Genomic DNA, 22,774 nt, shown 5'->3' on the forward strand with positions numbered 1-22,774 from the left:
ACTTTGGGTAAAATTAAGCACTTACAATAATTTCATGACGATCGACAATCCCTCCTTCGGAGAATTATTTAAAAAGAATGCAAAAAAAAGAGATAACTTGACTTTCTGGAATAACTTCTAGCTTTCTGTTTTTTTTGTGTTGGTGACTTTTTGTAGCACTGTTATTCATAAACGACAATCGGCTTCTCTAGTTTATCAAAAAAATTATTTTGTTAAAACGAATTGCTAGCAGATGTACTATTTTTTCAAATCTAGCTTGTTGATCTGTCGTCTTTCAGAGCGTCCCTCAGAACTTTACGCACGTGAGTATTCTTTTATAATACGCTTAAGAAAATAAATAATGTGTGTAGCTCAAATAAATAGATGAAAGACATATTAATGACGGTTTTGCCATTCAAAAATTACAATCATTTTTCTGATGTCGAAGTTGCTCTTGTGTAATGACGATAAAGCAAACGTTTTCTTTTTAAATTGTATTCGCAACGGCGTGAAATGTTTCCTTGAACAGAGTAAACACTTGTGTAAGACGACCCAAAACAATTTTATAGTTGGGGGTTTTTCTAAGTCGAGGAGTTACTATTTCTGTCTCGTTTCGGTTCTGAGGTAGATCGGTTTCGGGTAGCTGGCGAAATGAAAACATTTCATTTCATACGTAAATTAACCGTAGTTATCGGATATTACAAGTCAACAAAGAATAACGAACTGCCATAATTTTTGGTATTTGAAAGCAGAGTTCAATGTCATAGAATACGCAAAATGCAAATATTGATAAGTCAATTTTAAAACACCGTCTGAACAACTTCAAGAAAATTCATTAGTTATGACTTTGGTTTTTCTCGCTATGAATTCTAGCGAGAACATCCTCGCCATCCAACAGAGAGAGAAGAGGTGAGAGCTCCAAGGTCAGCCGGATCAACTCTCAAGTCCAGGAACTGCTCCGGTCCGGGTCGGCGGACCATATTTCTGCCTCGTTTCGGTTCTGAGGTGGATCGGTTTGGGGTAGCTGGCCGATTGACAACATTTCGTTTCATACGTAAATTAACCGTAATTATCGGAAATTACAAGTCAACAAAGAATACCGAACTGCCATAAATTTAGGTATTTAAAAGCAGAATTCAATGTCATAAAATACGCAAAATGCAAACATTGATAAATCAATTTTAAAACAGCGTCTGAACAACTTGTGAACTTTGTTTCAATCTTTCCGTTTTTGTCTTTTTTCACACACTGTTCTTCGTTCACCAGAAAATTTATTAGTTACGACTTTGGTTTTTCTCGCTATTAATTCTAGCGAGAACACTTACTAAAATCCAAGATCAGCCCCTGATAAGATCAATTCTCCAATTATAAAACTTACTCCGAATTTATTTCAACGCTTTTGTATAGTGTAGTTCTGTTAATTTAAAATTTTAATTTTTAACTTATCTTGAAATGGCTATATTTTACCCAGCATTTGCGATTGAAGAAGATTTACTCCAGCTACTTTTGCAAAGTTATTCAATCGATGATATCGAACTTTTGAAACCTCTAAATGGCTTCGACAGTGTAAACTACCACGTTAAAACACGCAAAATTTATTTCGATGATTGTCGAAACTTTTTGTTAAAAATTGGCCCTTGCACCGACCCTGATCATGTGTCTGAAATATTTAATGACCAGATAAACTTGATGCGATTTCTGTACCAAAAAGTTCCTTCAATTACACAACGAGTTTTTAATTCCGTAGATGGAAAAACAGTTATCAAGACAATGGTTGCCTGTAAGAATCCCAAAAATGAGGGCAAACATTTTCATAATGTAACGCTAATCGAATTCATAGAAGCAACGCCTATGGTTGAGATGATTCCCTTTTCATTAGCACTTATCGAAAATGTAGGTGAAAAATTTGCCCGACTTTCAATAGCGCTTCAGAAGTTTTCTTCGGTTATTACAAAACGCAGAGATTTTAAATGGGATCCGAAAAACGTGATCAAATGTGAAAGTTTTCTCTATCTATTGTCTGATTTTGGCCAAGATGAACGCATCAAGAAATGTGCAACATTTTTGCAGAGATTTAAGAAAGAAGTCTTTCAAAAAATAGAATCAAATTGCAGAGAAGCGGTGATTCATTCAGATGGTAATTGCAACAATATTCTGGTCAATAATGAAAAGTAAGTCAAAATCATTAAGTTTTTTTTTGTTATGTTTCTCTTCATCATTCAATTTTATTTGAAAGATCTTCGAGTTTCAATTTTTGGGCTCTTTTCCAGTTCCCCCCCCCCTTTTAGTTTTTTTTTCTGAAATTCATAATATGAAAGTCTGTTTAAAATGACTTTTCATGTTATAAACTGCATTAAAACGTGGCAGCGTGAACAGGTGAACATAAATTGCTACAAATTTTCTCACATGCAACATGCCGTGTGAACAATTTTTGAACAGCTTTGTTTTGTAATTTTACGAGGGGGTGGGAAACTGGAAAAGAGCCAGTTTTTGTCTCGTAAATTGTTCTTAGACATCTCCAGTTTTTCAGTTTGTCAAAAAATTAAAGCGTTTTCTGTTTAATACGCATCTATGAAAACTTTTTGAAATCATTTTACGGATAAAACTTCTGAGTTCCATGAAATTAAGACTGGAAAGTTTTATGGTAAGTTAAAATAATAAAGTTCCGATGAGTTTAGTTGCGATGAAGTCAGGGCAATAATCGATTTCGAGGACACTTGCTCTTCTTATCTGGTGTTCGAGTGCGGATCCATTCTCAGCTCCCTTCTAACGTGCACACCTGAGAAGAGTTTTGCTCAAACAGGAAATGCCTTCATGAAAGGGTTCACTAGAATCCGCCCTCTTTTAGAGGTCGAGTGGTCATTTTTAGTGGAGGCCACTCTATCAAGATTGCTGCAACTCCAGATTTGGACTCTCCATGCAGCGAATCAAAATCCAGATAACTCGAATTATATTTTGCAAAGTAATGAAGCTGGCTGGAGAGTGTTTGATAAATTGATTTCAGAAGAAAAAATCAAAACTTTGGCGTCGTGGAGAAATGATGTCATTTTGACAACAAATGCAGAACTTTGATATAATACTGTCTTATACTCTATTGTGTCTATGTTATACTCTACTGTGTTATAAATCATCGGAAATTCAATTGAACCTCGAGACGAGATGCTTTGACTTAATTAAACCAAAATTTGGTTTATTTTGACTTTCTCAGCGGAGAAAAATAATTTCGACAAAACGTATATAATAATCAGAACAAATTGTTTGCAATATAAATTGCATTCACTGTAAAAGTTACTATATTTATAACCAAAAAAAATCTCATTGCGAGAACGCCGTGGAACTTTGCGGCCCGTTTTTACGCGCCTTCGATCTTGCTATAACTTCTATTGGTTTTTAATATCGATTGATAATCAAAAAATAGTAAAAAACAATTTTGTGAAATTAAAAAAACTTTACCCTTGACGTCAAAACATTTTTAAAATGTCCCTTTTACTCAAAAATGAGCTTAAACAGTTGATAATTTCCTTGAATAAAGTTTTCCAAAAACTAATGATTGAAAATTTGTTGTTGATATTCTGAGCAACTCGGAATCCAGAATACTAAATCTGGGTAGTATTTTAGAACAAAAATGAAAAAAAATTTCTAATTCTAAAGTTTATCAAAACTTTTCGATAACCCTTTGTATGCACAGGTATCTGCTCTGCTGAAAATATATTTTTTTCGAAGTTGTTATCAAATTTTTCTCAATTACAGCTTCCTGAACTATGGTCGATTTGCATTATTTTCTTAAAATCGTACATAGTAATTTTTGAATTAATCGATATGTAATTATTTAATCAAATGTTTTTACCGATTTTGTTTTATTTATTCTATGCGCTAAGTTTTTGATTAAAGACAAATAATTTTCAGTAGTCGTTTGATTTTAAATTAAGTTGATTCTAACTTAATTTTGTCCGTTGACCCTTGAGCCAAGAACCCGTACTGTAAAATGAGTTTCACGTCAGCAATTTTTGCTTTCAATAGTTAATTTTCACCTAAAATTTTTCTCAACCTGTGATACACATAACCTTAACAATTTATTTTCAATTTTTGTAACATGATCAATAAAGGCAAGCTTAGAGTCATTTTGAACACCTTAATAACGGAGAGGTTGTTTCACTTCATTAGTTATTCCATTCATTTTTATATCTGATTTTCCACTGCTCTTCTTAGATAGTATCATTGTCTTTATTTAAGATGAGCTTGTTTTTTCTGGCCAATTTGCTGATTGGTCCAACGCTTCTTGATGTCTACCGGTTAACTCACTGTTTCTAGCTGTTGTTTTTTGACAGCGCTATCTGCATATAAATTAAAATTACTGTTACTGTTTTCATCTAGTTTATGAAAAGAAGCGGGCCTGATATGGAGAACTGTGGTACTCCATAATATACATTTCACATTGAGATCGTTTGGTTTTATTGGCAACGTTTTGTTGTTGGTTTCTTAAATAAATTTTCCATATTCTTAAATAAAATATCCATTTTGGGATAACCATATTGAGATATCCATATATACAAGTCTCTGAAAACAGTCTGCGTCACCTTTTTCTAGTGAAAGCATGTGGTCAAACGTATCAAAAGTGTTTTTTAAGTTCAAGGGAATTGCACTGTGTTTTCGTGGTCTTAGAGTTCCAATCTTGACGAGACTTTCTACTATGGTTAACAAAGCATCAATAGAACTCTTTTCTGAACTTATTTCAAACCAGCAATTCTGTTGTAATACTTTGTGAGATAATAATTCGTTCTGTTATAAGTGACCCGTTCAAAAATTTTACCTAAGAGTGGTAAATGAGAAGTTGGCCGGTAATTTGATGGAATTAGAACATTTCTTTTGTTGAGAGGAGGTCTAATTTTAACAATTTTGAAACTGTCTGGACAGGTTTGTCCATCCAAACATTTTTGTAAAAATTTAGACAAAACTGGAAGCAAAACTGGAAAAATTGATTTCTAAAAATAAAGAATAAATGCATTTGAACCTAAACGGATTTTGCTTTTTTCGCGATTATATTTGATTTTTCATTTTGTTTTTGTCTGCTAAGAACGCTGATAGATTTTTTACTTTCTTGCCGCTAATCAATTTGAATTCTTAATTTTACTCGCCAGTTTCTTTCCAACGTTTGCAAAAAAGTTGTTAAATTCATTAACAGTTAGTTTCTTCTCTACCATGTCGTCGCTTTTGGTAGCACATGATACATTGTTATACAGACGGATAAAATCTCTGCTGTTGCTGTTTGATTACATTTGTAGTTTGTTTTGATAGAATGCTCTTTTTTCTGAATAGCATTTTACGAACCAATTTGGTTTGAGATTTTCTTAAATCGGTGTTTTCTGGAAGCTGCATTTGTCACCTCTTTATCTACCCAAGGCTTCAAGAATTTTCTAATTGTTGTTCTCTACGGTAAATATAACTCAATGATAATTTTGAGCTTTTCGTTCAAAAATAAAAAAAGTCATGGCATTTTTTTGGTTACTTTTTGTTTCAACAACAAGTGAATTATTGTAAAGACTCCTTGAGCTCTTTCAAAAAAAAACCCAATTCAAGTTTGTACCACAGTCAGATGTTGGAAATTCAATTTTGCATGTTTGTGATGTTGGAAATTCAATTTTGCAAGTTTAAAATGACTCCTTAATGATCACTTACAGATGTTTTGAAGTTAGTTACTTTCTTACTCTGGAGAGAAAACAGATCTATACAGGTCTTACTGGTCTTTGTTTCCAGAGTTAATTGTTTTCTTTTTTGAAGGAAAAGCTTATTTCCATTTGGTATACTTATGATTTCAGAGAGTTTCTTTTTGTCTTCAAATAATATTATTAAAGTCACCAAGTAAACGACGCGTAGATGGTGCTACTATAATATCATCCAAAACAATTTGTAGTATCGGAAGTGTCTGAAACTTTGTCGCTCTGCGAGAAATGTAATTTTTTGTACTAATTGTTTTATAATTTTTCCTGCTATGAATTCTAGCGAGAACATCCTTGCCACCCAATAGAGAGAGAAGAGGTGAGACCTCCAAGGTCAGCCGGGTCAGCTCTCAAATCCAGGAAATGCTCCGCTCCGGGTCGGCGGACCATATTTCTGCCTCGTTTTGGTTCTGAGGTAGATCGATTTCGGGTAGCTGGCCGATTGACAACATTTCATTTGATACGTAAATTAACCGTAATTATCGCAAATTACAACTCAACAAAGAATAACGAACTGCCACAAATTTCGGTATTTAAAAGCAGAATTCAATGTCATAAAATACGCAAAATTCAAAAATTAATAAATCAATTTTAAAACAGCGTCTGAACAACTTTTGAACTTTGTTTCAATCTTTCCGTTTTCGTCTTTTTTCACACACTGTTCTTCGTTCACCAGAAAATTTCTTAGTTACGACCTTGGTTTTTCTCGCTATTTATTTTAGCAAGAACACTTACTAAGATCCAGGGGCGGGATTTAGGGCGGGCGGACGCCTCTCCTCAAGGATTCGACTCCCTGCCGACCCAAAGGGTCCCCCTTGTACTATTTTGAGAAATCCATATTGGGCGACGAACCCTAAAAACGTTCTATAGGCGCCTTCGGCGCCAATATATAATAATTTTGAGAGGGGAGCGCGCGCCAAAAAAAAGCAATTTTTTGGTCAAAGTGTTCCCCAAAAGTACCCTAAAACGCCTATTTTGGCCTGTTTTTTCAATTTTTTGCCTGCGGCGCACAAAAATTAACCAAAACAGTGTCTTTTTAGTGCTTTGGGAGAGCTCGGAAGTTCATTTTGCTCAACCTATCTGAACAAAGGTCAACAAAAATCCTAGATCAGCCCCTGCTAAGATCAATTCTCCAATAATAAAACTTACTCCAAATTTAATTCAACGCTTTTGTGTAGTGTATTTCTGTTACTTTAAAATTTTAATTTTTAACTTATCTTGAAATGGCTATATTTTACCCAGCATTTGCGATTGAAGAAGATTTACTCCAGCTACTTTTGCAAAGTTATTCAATCGATGATATCGAACTTTTGAAACCTCTAAATGGCTTCGACAGTGTAAACTACCACGTTAAAACACGCAAAAATTTGTCTGAGTCTTTCAAAAAATAGAATCAAATTGCAGAGAAGCGGTGATTCATTCAGATGGTAATTGCAACAATATTCTGGTCAATAATGAAAAATAAGTCAAAATCGTTAAGTTTTTTTTGTTATTTTTCTCTTCATTATTCAATTGTATTTGAAAGATCTTCGAGTTTCCATTTTTGGGCTCTTTTTTAGTTTCCTCCCCCCTTTTTTGTTTTTTTTATTCTGAAATTCATAGCATGAAAGTATGTTTAAAATGACTTTTCATGTTATAAACTACATTAAAACGTGGCAGCGTGAACAGGTGATTAAATTGCTGCAAATTTTCTCACATGCAACATGCCGTTTGAACAATTTTTGAACAGCTTTGTTTTTTAATTTTACGAGGGGGGTGGAAAACTGAAAAAGAGCCAATTTTTGTCTTGTAAATTGTTCTTAGACGTCTCCAGTTTTTCAGTTTATTAAAAAATTAAAGCGTTTTTTGTTTAATACGCATCTATGAAAACTTTTTGAAATCATTTTACTGATCAAACTTCTGAGTTCCATGAAATTAAGACTGGAAAATTTTATGTTAAGTTAAAATATTAAAGTTCCGATGAAATTAGTTGCGATGAAGTCAGGGCAATAATCGATTTCGAGGACACTTGCTCTTCTTATCTGGTGTTCGAGTTCGGATCCATTCTAAGCTCCCTTCTAACATGCACACCTGAGAAGAGCTTCGCTCAAACAGGAAATGCCTTCATGAAAGGGTTCACTAGAATCCGCCCTCTTTTAGAGGTCGAGTGGTCATTTTTAGTGGAGGCCACTCTAGCAAGATTGCTGCAACTCCAGATTTGGACTCTCCATGCAGCGAATCAAAATCCAGATAACTCGAATTATATTTTGCAAAGTAATGAAGCTGGCTGGAGAGTGTTTGATAAATTGATTTCAGAAGAAAAAATCAAAACTTTGGCGTCGTGGAGAAATGATGTCATTTTGACAACAAATGCAGAACTTTGATATAACACTGTGTTATACTCTATTGTGTCTATGTTACACTCTACTGTGTTATAAATCATGGGAAATTCAATTGAACCTCAAGACGAGATGCTTTGACTTAATTAAACCAAAATTTGGTTTATCTCGACTTTCTCAGCGGAGAAAAATATTTTCGACAAAACGTATATAATAATCATAACAAATTGTTTGCAATATAAATTGCATTCGCTGTAAAAGTTACTATATTTACAACCAAATAAAATCTCATTGCGAGAACGCCGTGGAACTTTGCGGCCTATTTTTACGCGCGTTTGATCTTGCTATAACTTCTATTGGTTTTTAATATCGATTGATAATCAAAAAAAAGTAAAAAACGATTTTGTAAAACTAAAAAAACTTTACCCTTGACGTCAAAACATTTTTAAAATGTCCCCTTTACTCAAAAATGAGCTTAAACAGTTGATAATTTCCTTGAATAAAGTTTTCCAAAAACTAATGATTGAAAATTTGTTGTTGATATTCTGAGCAACTCGGAATCCAGAATACTAAATCTGGGTAGTATTTTAGAACAAAAATGAAAAAAATTTCTAATTCTAAAGTTTATCAAAACTTTTCGATAACCCTTTGTATGCACAGGTATCTGCTCTGCTGAAAATGTTTTTTTTTTCGAAGTTGTTATCAAATTTTTCTCAGTTACAGCTTCCTGAACTATGGTCGATTTGCATTCTTTTCTTAAAATCGTACATAGTAATTTTTGAATTAATCGATATGTAATTATTTAATCAAATGTTTTTACCGATTTTGTTTTATTTATTCTATGCGCTAAGTTTTTGATTAAAGACAAATAATTTTCAGTAGTCGTTTGATTTTAAATTAAGTTGATTCTAACTTAATTTTGTCCGTTGACCCTTGAGCCAAGAACCCGTACTGTAAAATGAGTTTCACGTCAGCAATTTTTGCTTTCAATAGTTAATTTTCACCTAAAATTTTTCTCAACCTGTGATACACATAACCTTAACAATTTATTTTCAATTTTTGTAACATGATCAATAAAGGCAAGCTTAGAGTCATTTTGAACACCTTAATAACGGAGAGGTTGTTTCACTTCATTAGTTATTCCATTCATTTTTATATCTGATTTTCCACTGCTCTTCTTAGATAGTATCATTGTCTTTATTTAAGATGAGCTTGTTTTTTCTGGCCAATTTGCTGATTGGTCCAACGCTTCTTGATGTCTACCGGTTAACTCACTGTTTCTAGCTGTTGTTTTTTGACAGCGCTATCTGCATATAAATTAAAATTACTGTTACTGTTTTCATCTAGTTTATGAAAAGAAGCGGGCCTGATATGGAGAACTGTGGTACTCCATAATATACATTTCACATTGAGATCGTTTGGTTTTATTGGCAACGTTTTGTTGTTGGTTTCTTAAATAAATTTTCCATATTCTTAAATAAAATATCCATTTTGGGATAACCATATTGAGATATCCATATATACAAGTCTCTGAAAACAGTCTGCGTCACCTTTTTCTAGTGAAAGCATGTGGTCAAACGTATCAAAAGTGTTTTTTAAGTTCAAGGGAATTGCACTGTGTTTTCGTGGTCTTAGACTTCGAATCTTGACGAGACTTTCTACTATGGTTATCAAAGCATCAATAGAAATCTTTTCCGAACTTATTTCAAACCAGCAATTCTGTTGTAATACTTTGTGAGATAATAATTCGTTCTGATATAAGTGACCCGTTCAAAAATTTTACCTAAGAGTGGTAAATGAGAAGTTTGCCGGTAATTTGATGGAATTAGAACATTTCTTTTGTTGAGAGGAGGTCTATTTTTAACAATTTTGAAACTGTCTGGACAGGTTTGTCCATCCAAACATTTTTGTAAAAATTTAGACAAAACTGGAAGCAAAACTGGAAAAATTGATTTCTAAAAATAAAGAATAAATGCATTTGAACCTAAACGGATTTTGCTTTTTTCGCGATTATGTTTGATTTTTCACTTTGTTTTTGTCTGCTAAGAACGCTGATAGATTTTTTACTTTCTTGCCGCTAATCAATTTGAATTCTTAATTTTACTCGCCAGTTTCTTTCCAACGTTTGCAAAAAAGTTGTTAAATTCATCAACAGTTAGTTTCTTCTCTACCATGTCGTCGCTTTTGGTAGCACATGATACATTGTTATAAAGACGGATAAAATCTCTGCTGTTGCTGTTTGATTACATTTGTAGTTTGTTTTGATAGAATGCTCTTTTTTCTTAATAGCATTTTACGAACCAATTTGGTTTGAGATTTTCTTAAATCGGTGTTTTCTGGAAGCTGCATTTGTCACCTCTTTATCTACCCAAGGCTTCAAGAATTTTCTAATTGTTGTTCTCTACGGTAAATATAACTCAATGATAATTTTGAGCTTTTCGTTCAAAACTAAAAAAAGTCATGGCGTTTTTTTGGTTACTTTTTGTTTCAACAACAAGTGAGTTATTGTAAAGACTCCTTGAGCTCTTTCAAAAAAAACCCAATTCAAGTTTGTACCACAGTCAGATGTTGGAAATTCAATTTTGCATGTTTGTGATGTTGGAAATTCAATTTTGCAAGTTTAAAATGACTCCTTAATGATCACTTACAGATGTTTTAAGGTTAGTTACTTTCTTACTCTGGAGAGAAAACAGATCTATACAGGTCTTACTGGTCTTTGTTTCCAGAGTTAATTGTTTTCTTTTTTGAAGGAAAAGCTTATTTCCATTTGGTATACTTATCATTTCAGAGAGTTTCTTTTTGTCTTCAAATAATATTATTAAAGTCACCAAGTAAACGACGCGTAGATGGTGCTACTATAATATCATCCAAAACAATTTGTAGTATCGGAAGTGTCTGAAACTTTGTCGCTCTGCGAGAAATGTAATTTTTTGTACTAATTGTTCTATAATTTTTCCTGCTATGAATTCTAGCGAGAACATCCTTGCCACCCAATAGAGAGAGAAGAGGTGAGACCTCCAAGGTCAGCCGGGTCAGCTCTCAAATCCAGGAACTGCTCCGCTCCGGGTCGGCGGACCATATTTCTGCCTCGTTTCGGTTCTGAGGTAGATCGATTTCGGGTAGCTGGCCGATTGACAACATTTCATTTGATACGTAAATTAACCGTAATTATCGCAAATTACAAGTCAACAAAGAATAACGAACTGCCACAAATTTCGGTATTTAAAAGCAGAATTCAATGTCATAAAATACGCAAAATGCAAACATTGATAAATCAATTTTAAAACAGCGTCTGAACAACTTTTGAACTTTGTTTCAATCTTTCCGTTTTCGTCTTTTTTCACACACTGTTCTTCGTTCACCAGAAAATTCCTTAACTACGAACTTGGTTTTTCTCGCTATTAATTCTAGCGAGAACACTTACTAAGATTCAGGGGCGGGATTTAGGGCGGGCGGACGCCTCTCCTCAAGGATTCGACTCCCTGCTGACACAAAGGGTCCCCCTTGTACTATTTTGAGAAATCCATATTGGGCGACGAACCCTAAAAACGTTCTATAGGCGCCTTCGGCGCCAATATATAATAATTTTGAGAGGGGAGCGCTCGCCAAAAAAAAGCAATTTTTTGGTCAAAGTGTTCCCCAAAAGTACCCTAAAACGCCTATTTTGGCCTGTTTTTTCAATTTTTTGCCTGCGGCGCACAAAAATTAACCAAAACAGTGTCTTTTTAGTGCTTTGGGAGAGCTCGGAAGTTCATTTTGCTCAACCTATCTGAAAAAAGGTCAACAAAAATCCTAGATCAGCCCCTGCTAAGATCAATTCTCCAATTATAAAACTTACTCCAAATTTAATTCAACGCTTTTGTGTAGTGTATTTCTGTTACTTTAAAATTTTAATTTTTAACTTAACTTGAAATGGCTATATTTTACCCAGCATTTGCGATTGAAGAAGATTTACTCCAGCTACTTTTGCAAAGTTATTCAATCGATGATATCGAACTTTTGAAACCTCTAAATGGCTTCGACAGTGTAAACTACCACGTTAAAACACGCAAAAATTTATCTAAGTCTTTCAAAAAATAGAATCAAATTGCAGAGAAGCGGTGATTCATTCAGATGGTAATTGCAACAATATTCTGGTCAATAATGAAAAATAAGTCAAAATCGTTAAGTTTTTTTTGTTATTTTTCTCTTCATTATTCAATTGTATTTGATAGATCTTCGAGTTTCCATTTTTGGGCTCTTTTTTAGTTTCCTCCCCCCCTTTTTTGTTTTTTTATTCTGAAATTCATAGCATGAAAGTATGTTTAAAATGACTTTTCATGTTATAAACTACATTAAAACGTGGCAGCGTGAACAGGTGATTGAATTGCTACAAATTTTCTCACATGCAACATGCCGTTTGAACAATTTTTGAGCAGCTTTGTTTTTTAATTTTACAAGGGGGGTGGAAAACTGAAAAAGAGCCAATTTTTGTCTTGTAAATTGTTCTTAGACGTCTCCAGTTTTTCAGTTTCGGAGAATTATTTAAAAAGAATGCAAAAAAAAGAGATAAACTTGACTTTCTGGAATAACTTCTAGCTTTCTGTTTTTTTTTGTGTTGGTGACTTTTTGTAGCACTGTTATTCATAAACGACAATCGGCTTCTCTAGTTTATCAAAAAAATTATTTTGTTAAAACGAATTGCTAGCAGATGTACTGTTTTTTCAAATCTAGCTTGTTGATCTGTCGTCTTTCAGAGCGTCCCTCAGAACTTTACGCACGTGAGTATTCTTTTATAATACGCTTAAGAAAATAAATAATGTGTGTAGCTCAAATAAATAGATGAAGGACATATTAATGACGGTTTTGCCATTCAAAAATTACAATCATTTTTCTGATGTCGAAGTTGCTCTTGTGTAATGACGATAAAGCAAACGTTTTCTTTTTAAATTGTATTCGCAACGGCGTGAAATGTTTCCTTGAACAGAGTAAACACTTGTGTAAGACGACCCAAAACAATTTTATAGTTGGGGGTTTTTCTAAGTCGAGGAGTTACTATTTCTGTCTCGTTTCGGTTCTGAGGTAGATCGGTTTCGGGTAGCTGGCGAAATGAAAACATTTCATTTCATACGTAAATTAAACGTAGTTATCGGATATTACAAGTCAACAAAGATTAACGGACTGCCATAAATTTAGGTATTTAAAAGCAGAATTCAATGTCATAAAATACGCAAAATGCAAACATTGATAAATCAATTTTAAAACAGCGTCTGAACAACTTGTGAACTTTGTTTCAATCTTTCCGTTTTTGTCTTTTTTCACACACTGTTCTTCGTTCACCAGAAAATTTATTAGTTACGACTTTGGTTTTTCTCGCTATTAATTCTAGCGAGAACACTTACTAAAATCCAAGATCAGCCCCTGATAAGATCAATTCTCCAATTATAAAACTTACTCCGAATTTTTTTCAACGCTTTTGTATAGTGTAGTTCTGTTAATTTAAAATTTTAATTTTTAACTTATCTTGAAATGGCTATATTTTACCCAGCATTTGCGATTGAAGAAGATTTACTCCAGCTACTTTTGCAAAGTTATTCAATCGATGATATCGAACTTTTGAAACCTCTAAATGGCTTCGACAGTGTAAACTACCACGTTAAAACACGCAAAAATGTATCTAAGTCTTTCAAAAAATAGAATCAAATTGCAGAGAAGCGGTGATTCATTCAGATGGTAATTGCAACAATATTCTGGTCAATAATGAAAAATAAGTCAAAATCGTTAAGTTTTTTTTGTTATTTTTCTCTTCATTATTCAATTGTATTTGAAAGATCTTCGAGTTTCCGTTTTTGGGCTCTTTTTTAGTTTCCTCCCCCCCTTTTTTTGTTTTTTTATTCTGAAATTCATAGCATGAAAGTATGTTTAAAATGACTTTTCATGTTATAAACTACATTAAAACGTGGCAGCGTGATTAAATTGCTACAAATTTTCTCACATGCAGCATGCCGTTTGAACAATTTTTGAACAGCTTTGTTTTTTAATTTTACGAGGGGGGTGGAAAACTGAAAAAGAGCCAATTTTTGTCTTGTAAATTGTTCTTAGACGTCTCCAGTTTTTCAGTTTATTAAAAAATTAAAGCGTTTTTTGTTTAATACGCATCTATGAAAACTTTTTGAAATCATTTTACGGATCAAACTTCTGAGTTCCATGAAATTAAGACTGGAAAATTTTATGTTAAGTTAAAATATTAAAATTCCGATGAAATTAGTTGCGATGAAGTCAGGGCAATAATCGATTTCGAGGACACTTGCTCTTCCTATCTGGTGTTCGAGTTCGGATCCATTCTCAGCTCCCTTCTAACATGCACACCTGAGAAGAGCTTCGCTCAAACAGGAAATGCCTTCATGAAAGGGTTCACTAGAATCCGCCCTCTTTTAGAGGTCGAGTGGTCATTTTTAGTGGAGGCCACTCTAGCAAGATTGCTGCAACTCCAGATTTGGACTCTCCATGCAGCGAATCAAAATCCAGATAACTCGAATTATATTTTGCAAAGTAATGAAGCTGGCTGGAGAGTGTTTGATAAATTGATTTCAGAAGAAACAAACAAAACTTTGGCGTCGCGGAGAAATGATGTCATTTCGACAACAAATGCAGAACTTTGATATAACACTGTGTTATACTCTATTGTGTCTATGTTACACTCTACTGTGTTATAAATCATGGGAAATTCAATTGAACCTCAAGACGAGATGCTTTGACTTAATTAAACCAAAATTTGGTTTATTTCGACTTTCTCAGCGGAGTAAAATTTTTTCGACAAAACATATATAATAATCATAACAAATTGTTTGCAATATAAATTGCATTCACTCTAAAAGTTACTATATTTACAACCAAATAAAATCTCATTGCGAGAACGCCGTGGAACTTTGCGGCCTATTTTTACGCGCGTTTGATCTTGCTATAACTTCTATTGGTTTTTAATATCGATTGATAATCAAAAAAAAGTAAAAAACGATTTTGTGAAACTAAAAAAACTTTACCCTTGACGTCAAAACATTTTTAAAATGTCCCTTTTACTCAAAAAAGAGCTTAAACAGTTGATAATTTCCTTGAATAAAGTTTTCCAAAAACTAATGATTGAAAATTTGTTGTTGATATTCTGAGCAACTCGGAATCCAGAATACTAAATCTGGGTAGTATTTTAGAACAAAAAAGAAAAAATTTCTAATTCTAAAGTTTATCAAAGTTTTTCGATAACCCTTTGTATGCACAGGTATCTGCTCCGCTGAAAATGTTTTTTTTTCGGAGTTGTTATCAAATTTCTCTCAGTTACAGCTTCCTGAACTATGGTCGATTTGCATTTTTTCTTAAAATCTTACATAGTAATTTTTGAATTAATTGATATGTAATTATTTTATCAATTGTTTTTACCGATTTTGTTTTATTTATTCTATGCGCTAATTTTTGATTAAAGACAAATAATTTTCAGTAGTCGTTTGATTTTAAATTAAGTTGTTTCTAACTTAATTTTGTCCGTTGACCCTTGAGCCAAGAACCCGTGCTGTAAAATGAGTTTCATGTAAGCAATTTTTGCTTTCAATAGTTAAATTTCACCTGAAATTTTTCTCAACCTGTGATACATGACACAAAACCTTAACAAATTATTTTGAATTTTTGTAACATGATCAATAAAGGCAAGCTTAGAGTCATTTTGAAAGGTTGTTTCAATTCATTAGTTAATCCATTTATTTTTATATCTGATTTTCTACTGCTCTTCTTAGATAGTATCATTGTTTTTGTTTTATATTCATTTAAGATCAGCTTGTTTTTTTCTGGCCAATTTGCTGATTGGTCCATTGCTTCTTGATGTCTACCAGTTAACTCACTGTTTCTAGCTGTATTTTTTTGACAGTGCTATCTGCATATAAATTAAAATTACTGTTACTGTTTTCATCTAGTTTATGAAAAGAAGCGGGCCAGATATGGAGAACTGTGGTACTCCATAATATACATTTCACATTGAGATCGTTTGGTTTTATTGGCAACGTTTTGTTGTTGGTTTCTTAAATAAATAAATTTTCCATATTCTTTTATAAAATATCCATTTTGGGATAACCATATTGAGATATCCATACATACAAGTCTTTGAAAACAGTCTGCGTCACCTTTTTCTAGTGAAAGCATGTGGTCAAACGTACCAAAAGTTTTTTTTTAAGTTCAAGGGAATTGCACTGTGTTTTCGTGGTCTTAGAGTTCTAATCTTGACGAGACTTTCTACTATGGTTATCAAAGCATCAGTAGAACTCTTTTCTGAACTTATTTCAAACCAGCAATTCTGTTATAATACTTTGTGAGATAATGATTCGTTCTGTTATAAGTGACCCGTTCAAAAATTTTACCTACGATTGGTAAACGAGAAGTTGGCCGGTAATTTGATGGAATTAGAACATTGCTTTTGTTGAGAGGTCTAATTTTAAAAATTTTGAAACTGTCTGGACAGGTTTGTCCGTCCATTTTTGTAAAAATTTAGACAAAACTGGAAGCAAAACTGGACAAATTGATTTCTAAAAATAAAGAATAAATGCATTTGTACCTAAGAGGAACTTGCAATTTTCGCGATTTTATTTGCTTTTTTCACTTTGTTTTTGTCTGCTAAGAAAACTGATACAACTTCCTTTCTGGCCGTTAATCACTTTGAATTCTTAATCTTACTCGCCAGTTTCTTTCCAACGTTTGCAAAAAATTTGTTAAATTCATCAACAGTTAGTTTCTTCTCTACCATGTCGTCGCTTTTGGTAGCACATGATACATTGTTATACAGACGGATAAAATCTCTGCTGTTGCTGTTTGATTACATTTGTAGTTTGTTTTGATAGAAAGCTCTTTTTCTGAGATTTTCTTAAATCGGTGTTTTCTGAAAGCTGCATTTGTCACCTCTTTATCTACCCAAGTCTTCAAGAATTTTCCAATTGTTGTTCTTTACGGTAAATATAAATCAATGATAATTTTGAGCTTTTCGTTTAAAAAAAACAGTCATGGCATTTTTTTGGTTACTTTTTGTTTCAACAACAAGTAAGTTATTGTAAAGACTCATTGAGCCCTTTCAAAAAAAATCCAATTCAAATTTGTACCACAGTCAGATGTTGGAAATTCAATTTTGCATGTTTGTGATGTTGGAAATTCATTTTTGTTTGTTTAAAATGACTCCTTAATGATCACTTACAGATGTTTTGAAGTTAGTTACTTTCTTACTCTGGAGAGAAAACAGATCTATACAGGTCTTACTGGTCTTTGTTTCCAGAGTTAATTGTTTTCTTTTTTGAAGGAAAAGCTTATTTCCATTTGGTATACTTATCATTTCAGAAAGTTTCTTTTTGTCTTCAAAAAAAAATATTAAAGTCACCAAGTAAACGACGCGTAGATGGTGCTACTATAAAATCATCCAAAACAATTTGTAGTATCGGAAGTGTCTGAAACTTTGTCGCACTGCGAGAAATGTAAACTTTTGTACTAATTGTTTTATAGTTTTTCTTTTGTTATTTTGATGCTTAGTAATTGAATGTTGTTAATTCTTGTTCTTTTTGTTTTTCATATTTTGTTCCACATTTTAAGTTAAACACACGCCTCCTTCCTTACGCTTACGAGAACTTTCAATGAGAGATTAATACTCACAATGATTGAAGATTTTGAATTTCTTCTTCGACAAAAGCCAGGTTTCGGTGCAACATTTAGCGCTAGGCAATTAATTTATTCGAGATAGGTTATATTGAAATTTGTGTCACATTGAAACTTGCGTCACCATATAAATTTTGCGTCAAGTTTCTCAAGTAAAAGCATGTAGTCAAACGTATCAAATGTTTTTTAAGTTCAATGGATTTGCACTGCGTCTTCGTGACCTTAAAGTTTCAATCTTGCGGGATTTTCTGTTATGGTTATCAAAACATCAATTGTACCCTTTTTTGAACTGCTTACAAGCCAGCAGTTTTGTTATAATTGATACTTTGTGAGTTATTGATTTATTCTGTTATAAAGGACCCGCTTAAAAAATTTACTTAAAATGGTAAATGAGAAGTTAGCCGGCAGTTTGATGGATTCAGAACAACGCTTTTGTTGGGGAGAAGTTTAATATTGACATTTTTGAAACTGTCTAGGCAATTTTGTCCAGGCAATTTTTTTTGTAAAATTTTAGACTAAACTGAAAGCAAAACTGGACAAATCGTTTTCTAAAATTGATGGTTAAGTCCATTTGTACCTAAAGTAAGCTTTGTTTTCCGCAATTTTATTTGATGTTTTTTTCCTTTATGTCTAATAAGAACACTGATTTAATTTCATCTCTGACCTTAAATCAATTTGAATTCTTAGTTTTCCTCGCCAATTTCCTTCCAACGTTTGCAGAAAAGTTGTTCAATTCATCAACAGTTATATTCTTCTCCAACATGTCATTGTTTTTGGAAGCACATAATACATTGTTGTACAGACGGAAAAAATATCTGCAGTTGCTGTTGGATTGCATTTGTAGTTTGTTTTGAGTTTCAAATTTCATAACTAATTTGGTTTGAGTTTCAAATTTTCTTCTGGCCTCTGTGATTTCAGTTTTTAGAAAACTTTCCTGACTTGATGTTTTCTGGAAGCTTAATTTGGCACCTCTTCTTTCTAAATATTGCTTTTTGCGGTCAAAATGATTCAATGTTAGTTCTAAGTTTTTCATTCCACAGAAAAAAAAAGCTCATTGCATTTTTTTGGTTATTTTTTCTTTTAAAAATAAATTAATTTTTAATTAACGAATCACTTAGCTCTTTCAAAAGAGACTTCGACTCAAGTTTGTACCACGGTCAGATGTTGGAAATTCATTTTTGCAGGTTTGTGATGTTGCGTTAAGATCACCCCATTATGATCACTTCCAGATGTTTTGAAGTTGGTTATTTTGTTTTATTTTGGAGAGAAACCAGATCTATACAGGTTTTACAGGTCTTAGTTTTCCTGGTTGCTTGCTTTCTTTTTTGTAGGAAAAGATCGCTTCCATGTGGTATACTTATCAGTTCAGAGAAACTTTTTGTTTTAATTAGTTTAATGAAATTAAAACCACCAGGTAAGACTGTGCTACTAAACTATCATCCAAAACAATTTGTAGTATCGAGAGTACTTGAAATTTTATCGCGCTGCAAGGAATGTAAACATGTTTTAATTGTGTTTTTTAATTTTCCATTTGTTATTTTGATGCATAAAAATTGACTGTTGCTAATTCTTGTTTTTTTTTTCATACTTTGTTCCAATTCTTTATATAATCATACACCTCCTTCCTTACGCTTACGAGAACTTTCACTGAGAGGTTGATACTCACAATGATTGAAGATTTTGATTTTCTTCTTCGACAAAAGCCAGGTTTCCGTTCAACACTTAACGCTTTGAGATAGGCTATCTTGAAGTTTTTCTCTGTTGTTTGGAAACGATCTAATAAATTGCAAAAGTGTTTGCTCAATGATGTTCATGTTATAGTGCTTTGCATGACTCTGTTGGTCTAAAAATCACAAATTTGCTCAGTTGGCCTGAAACTTTCCTCTTCTACGTCCCTATGTTTTATACGCTTTTCTTGTACTAAATCAATAACCCTAAGTTTGTTGTTTCAAAAAATTAAGTTTCACAATTTGCCGTGTTTTTGATTGCACTCTTTTACTGTAGAGACTCAATGATTTTTCATATTTATCTAAGGAGAAAAAAAATAAAATTGAAATTTAGGTAAATAAAAAGATAAAAAAAGTTAGTTATAGTGTTAACTCCGCGTTATCACAGAGCACTCAGGTTTTATTTTCGCATAATCAGTGCATAAGCCCCTCTCTTGGCTTGAAGGTCGCATTAATACAACCAACCTGGAGCGCTCGTGTTATCACAAGCAGTTCAATTGGAACTGACAATCTTTGTTGAATCTGAGATCAAAATTTGATTGGAATGACTCGTTTGAATAGGTTTAAGTGTTTGCTTCACTAGATTTTCAGAAGCAGCAAATCTCTAACCCTTAACAGCATCAGAAAAAGATGTTGAACCATCAGCCAACTTAAATTATCTGGGGGATCTACCAATAAGAGGGTGTTGGAACAATTTTTTGAATTTGACGTTTCATTCAGACCAAACAGAGTTTAATCATTTTACAACTAAATTTGTTTTAGTAAATATTTGTAAAAATTATTGTTCTGTAAGGAACATTTGATGTTTTTCTGTTAAAAAATATAATTCTTAGTGCCCCACTTAGAAAATTGAAAGTTTGAATAAAAAAGATCGTAAAATTACGAATTATCTACATTCTTTTAAACAGGCACGCTATGAACATCCATTTTATTATCCTGGTCCTCGAATTATTTCCTCGTTGCAAGCTTGTTTCAATTTTTATAGTTTGAGCAAAATGTCTTTTGTTAGTGGTTTACGGAAAGATTTGGAAAACTCTTTTGTATAACTTGATGTATTCAAAGCAATTTAGTTTCCAAAATATAACTTTTTTATTCAAAAAAATTAATTTGTTTTCAAACAAGAAAAAACGAGGAATCAAATGTAATTTGGAATAATAAAAAACTTCTTGAGCGTGAATCCGAGTTGTTGAGACCAATTCATGAATGTGAGTCAGTGAGTAGCATAGATATTGTAACAGCTAAAAGCAATCAGTTTTCAGTGTTTTTCAACTTTTTTGTACGCATGAAGATTTGAACTAAACAAACTCCTATTTTGGTACCTGAAATAATTTTTTGTTAACTTTTTATGGTGATTCATTTTTTATCTTCATTTTTCATCTTCAAATTTTTCCTCAACATGCTCTTAAACGCATATCTATTTAAACGTAATTTTGAGTTTATTCGAGAACTCTTGTAAAGAGCCAACGTGGATAACAACGCAATTGGAAACACTGTACGAAACTAAAAACTCCAGGAAAGCTCTACCTTGATGAAAAAGTTTTCAGCACGCAACTTACTAAACTTCAACAGAAGCCATCAGTTACACAGGACAAAACATCGGGACAAAACCAGATGAACACACGCACCACACCCAACACACGCATGTGTACTTTCGAACTAACAGCTAAACGATTAGACAAAAAAAACAAAGATTTGGACGCCAGGAGAAAAAAAATTGGAAAACCTATTTCAGTTATTGGTTGAGAACCACGAATCTGTATTTGATCTGAGATGCATGAAATCAAATTTCTGCAATAACTAAAAGCATAAGCAACACATTAAAATCAACCACAACCATTGCCGAAATCAGCGGACGCGTCAGCATTCACCAACCAAAATCCAAAATCATCGACAAGAAACCCTCAACGCAATCAGCATATCCGTTAAATGTCTGAGACAGCCGCAGCCGATATCAGCAGAGCCAACTTAAGAAATCACCAGCGTCTAGGTTTTATGTTTGGCAACACCCCAACTCTGCCTTTTCATTTTAATTTTTCACTGGAAAATGAGGCCGGCTGCAACGTGAAAGTTGAATCAATTGACTTAGAATCTAAGTGTTCACATGCAAAACTGGAAAATCCGCTTAATTAATTAAAATCAAATAGGAAAATTAACAAAAACTTAAAAAACCTATAACGTGTAGTTGAATACATCAAAATATTCAAATTCTGCAAAAATTAAAATTGTAATTTAGAAAAGAAAAAGTTCTAGACCGTTTTCTAAAAGTTTCGTGGAGTTTCAGACTAATTTTATTTCAATTTCCTGTCATTGATTTGTTAGCACAAAGAAGTCATCCAGATTTTCAATGTAAGCAATAACTTTGAGCGTTTTTTTGTTCTGATATGAAGCCGAAAACAAAGTTTTTTAAATAATTAATTCTCATCTGCTCATATATTATGAATAATTAGGATTGAGCAGAATATATACTGAGTTCAGATTTTTTTTTTGAGTTTTTTAGACGCGACGAAGTCAAGGAAACAACTGATTTCGACTATTTCGTTTCTAACCGATTTTTGAATTCGAACATTTTATGAGTTATTTTTTTTACTTTCTAAATTGTTATTGGCTTTATGTAATTTTTCCTCCAATTTTATGATATTGTAAAATGAGTTTCAAACAAAAACTAAATTTTGAGTCCGTTTTTTCAATTTGAAAAAGACTTTATTATGTCTTCAAATGCATCAAGGATAGTTTGTTGCTGTGCCAGTAATAATATGTGTTTTGGTCACACTGATTTCAGTAAAGATTTTTTAAATTATAAGCTTCAATTATAAACTTCAAAATTTAAAAAAAATCAATTTTTTTGTAGTTTTTTTTTCCTAATTCTTTTGTCTGAATGTCCAGTTTTTGTTCTAGGAAGGGCTTTTCAATAAGTGAAAAAACGGGAAAAAAAATTTAAAAAACTGCAAAATCAAATTATATAAATCAAATTTTCAAACTGGGAAAATGTTTTGTCATATTCTACTTAGCTTACACAGTGCGCATTAATTTGCAAATTGAAATTTTTGAACCTTGTTTATACCTGCGAAAAAAAACAATGAACAAAAATGGTCAGCTTTTAAACAGTGAGTGAAAGTTTAACATTAAGGCCGAACCAAACTGTGCACTGGATAGACGCTCAATTTTGTGTCTTTATGTTCCTGGATTCCAGAAACAACTCTTCAAACATGTTGAATTTATATCGGAACGATCAAAGGAAATGAAAGAACAAAAGCAGAACAAAGGGAGCGTCCTTGTTGCGGAATCCGCTTACATTTCCCAAAAAGCACAGTTTGCCCTCGTAATGAATTTTGTGTGAGCATTGAAATTTGAGTGACCGAAATCCCACCGCAATAGA

The 22,774-nt window shown here is 32.9% G+C and overlaps 1 long non-coding RNA gene across 1 annotated transcript; it reads left to right on the forward strand.

Moving 5' to 3' along the window:
* Positions 1-227: 227 nt before the first annotated feature.
* LOC134851224 (uncharacterized) lies at positions 228-3,125 on the forward strand. The gene is made up of 3 exons (XR_010164222.1): positions 228-302; positions 853-2,150; positions 2,658-3,125. It is a non-coding gene; the product is annotated as an uncharacterized LOC134851224 (long non-coding RNA).
* The last annotated feature ends 19,649 nt before the right edge of the window (positions 3,126-22,774 follow it).

Source organism: Symsagittifera roscoffensis, chromosome 7, assembly GCF_963678635.1.
Source record: "Symsagittifera roscoffensis chromosome 7, txSymRosc1.1, whole genome shotgun sequence".
NCBI classification, from domain to species: Eukaryota; Metazoa; Xenacoelomorpha; order Acoela; family Convolutidae; genus Symsagittifera; species Symsagittifera roscoffensis.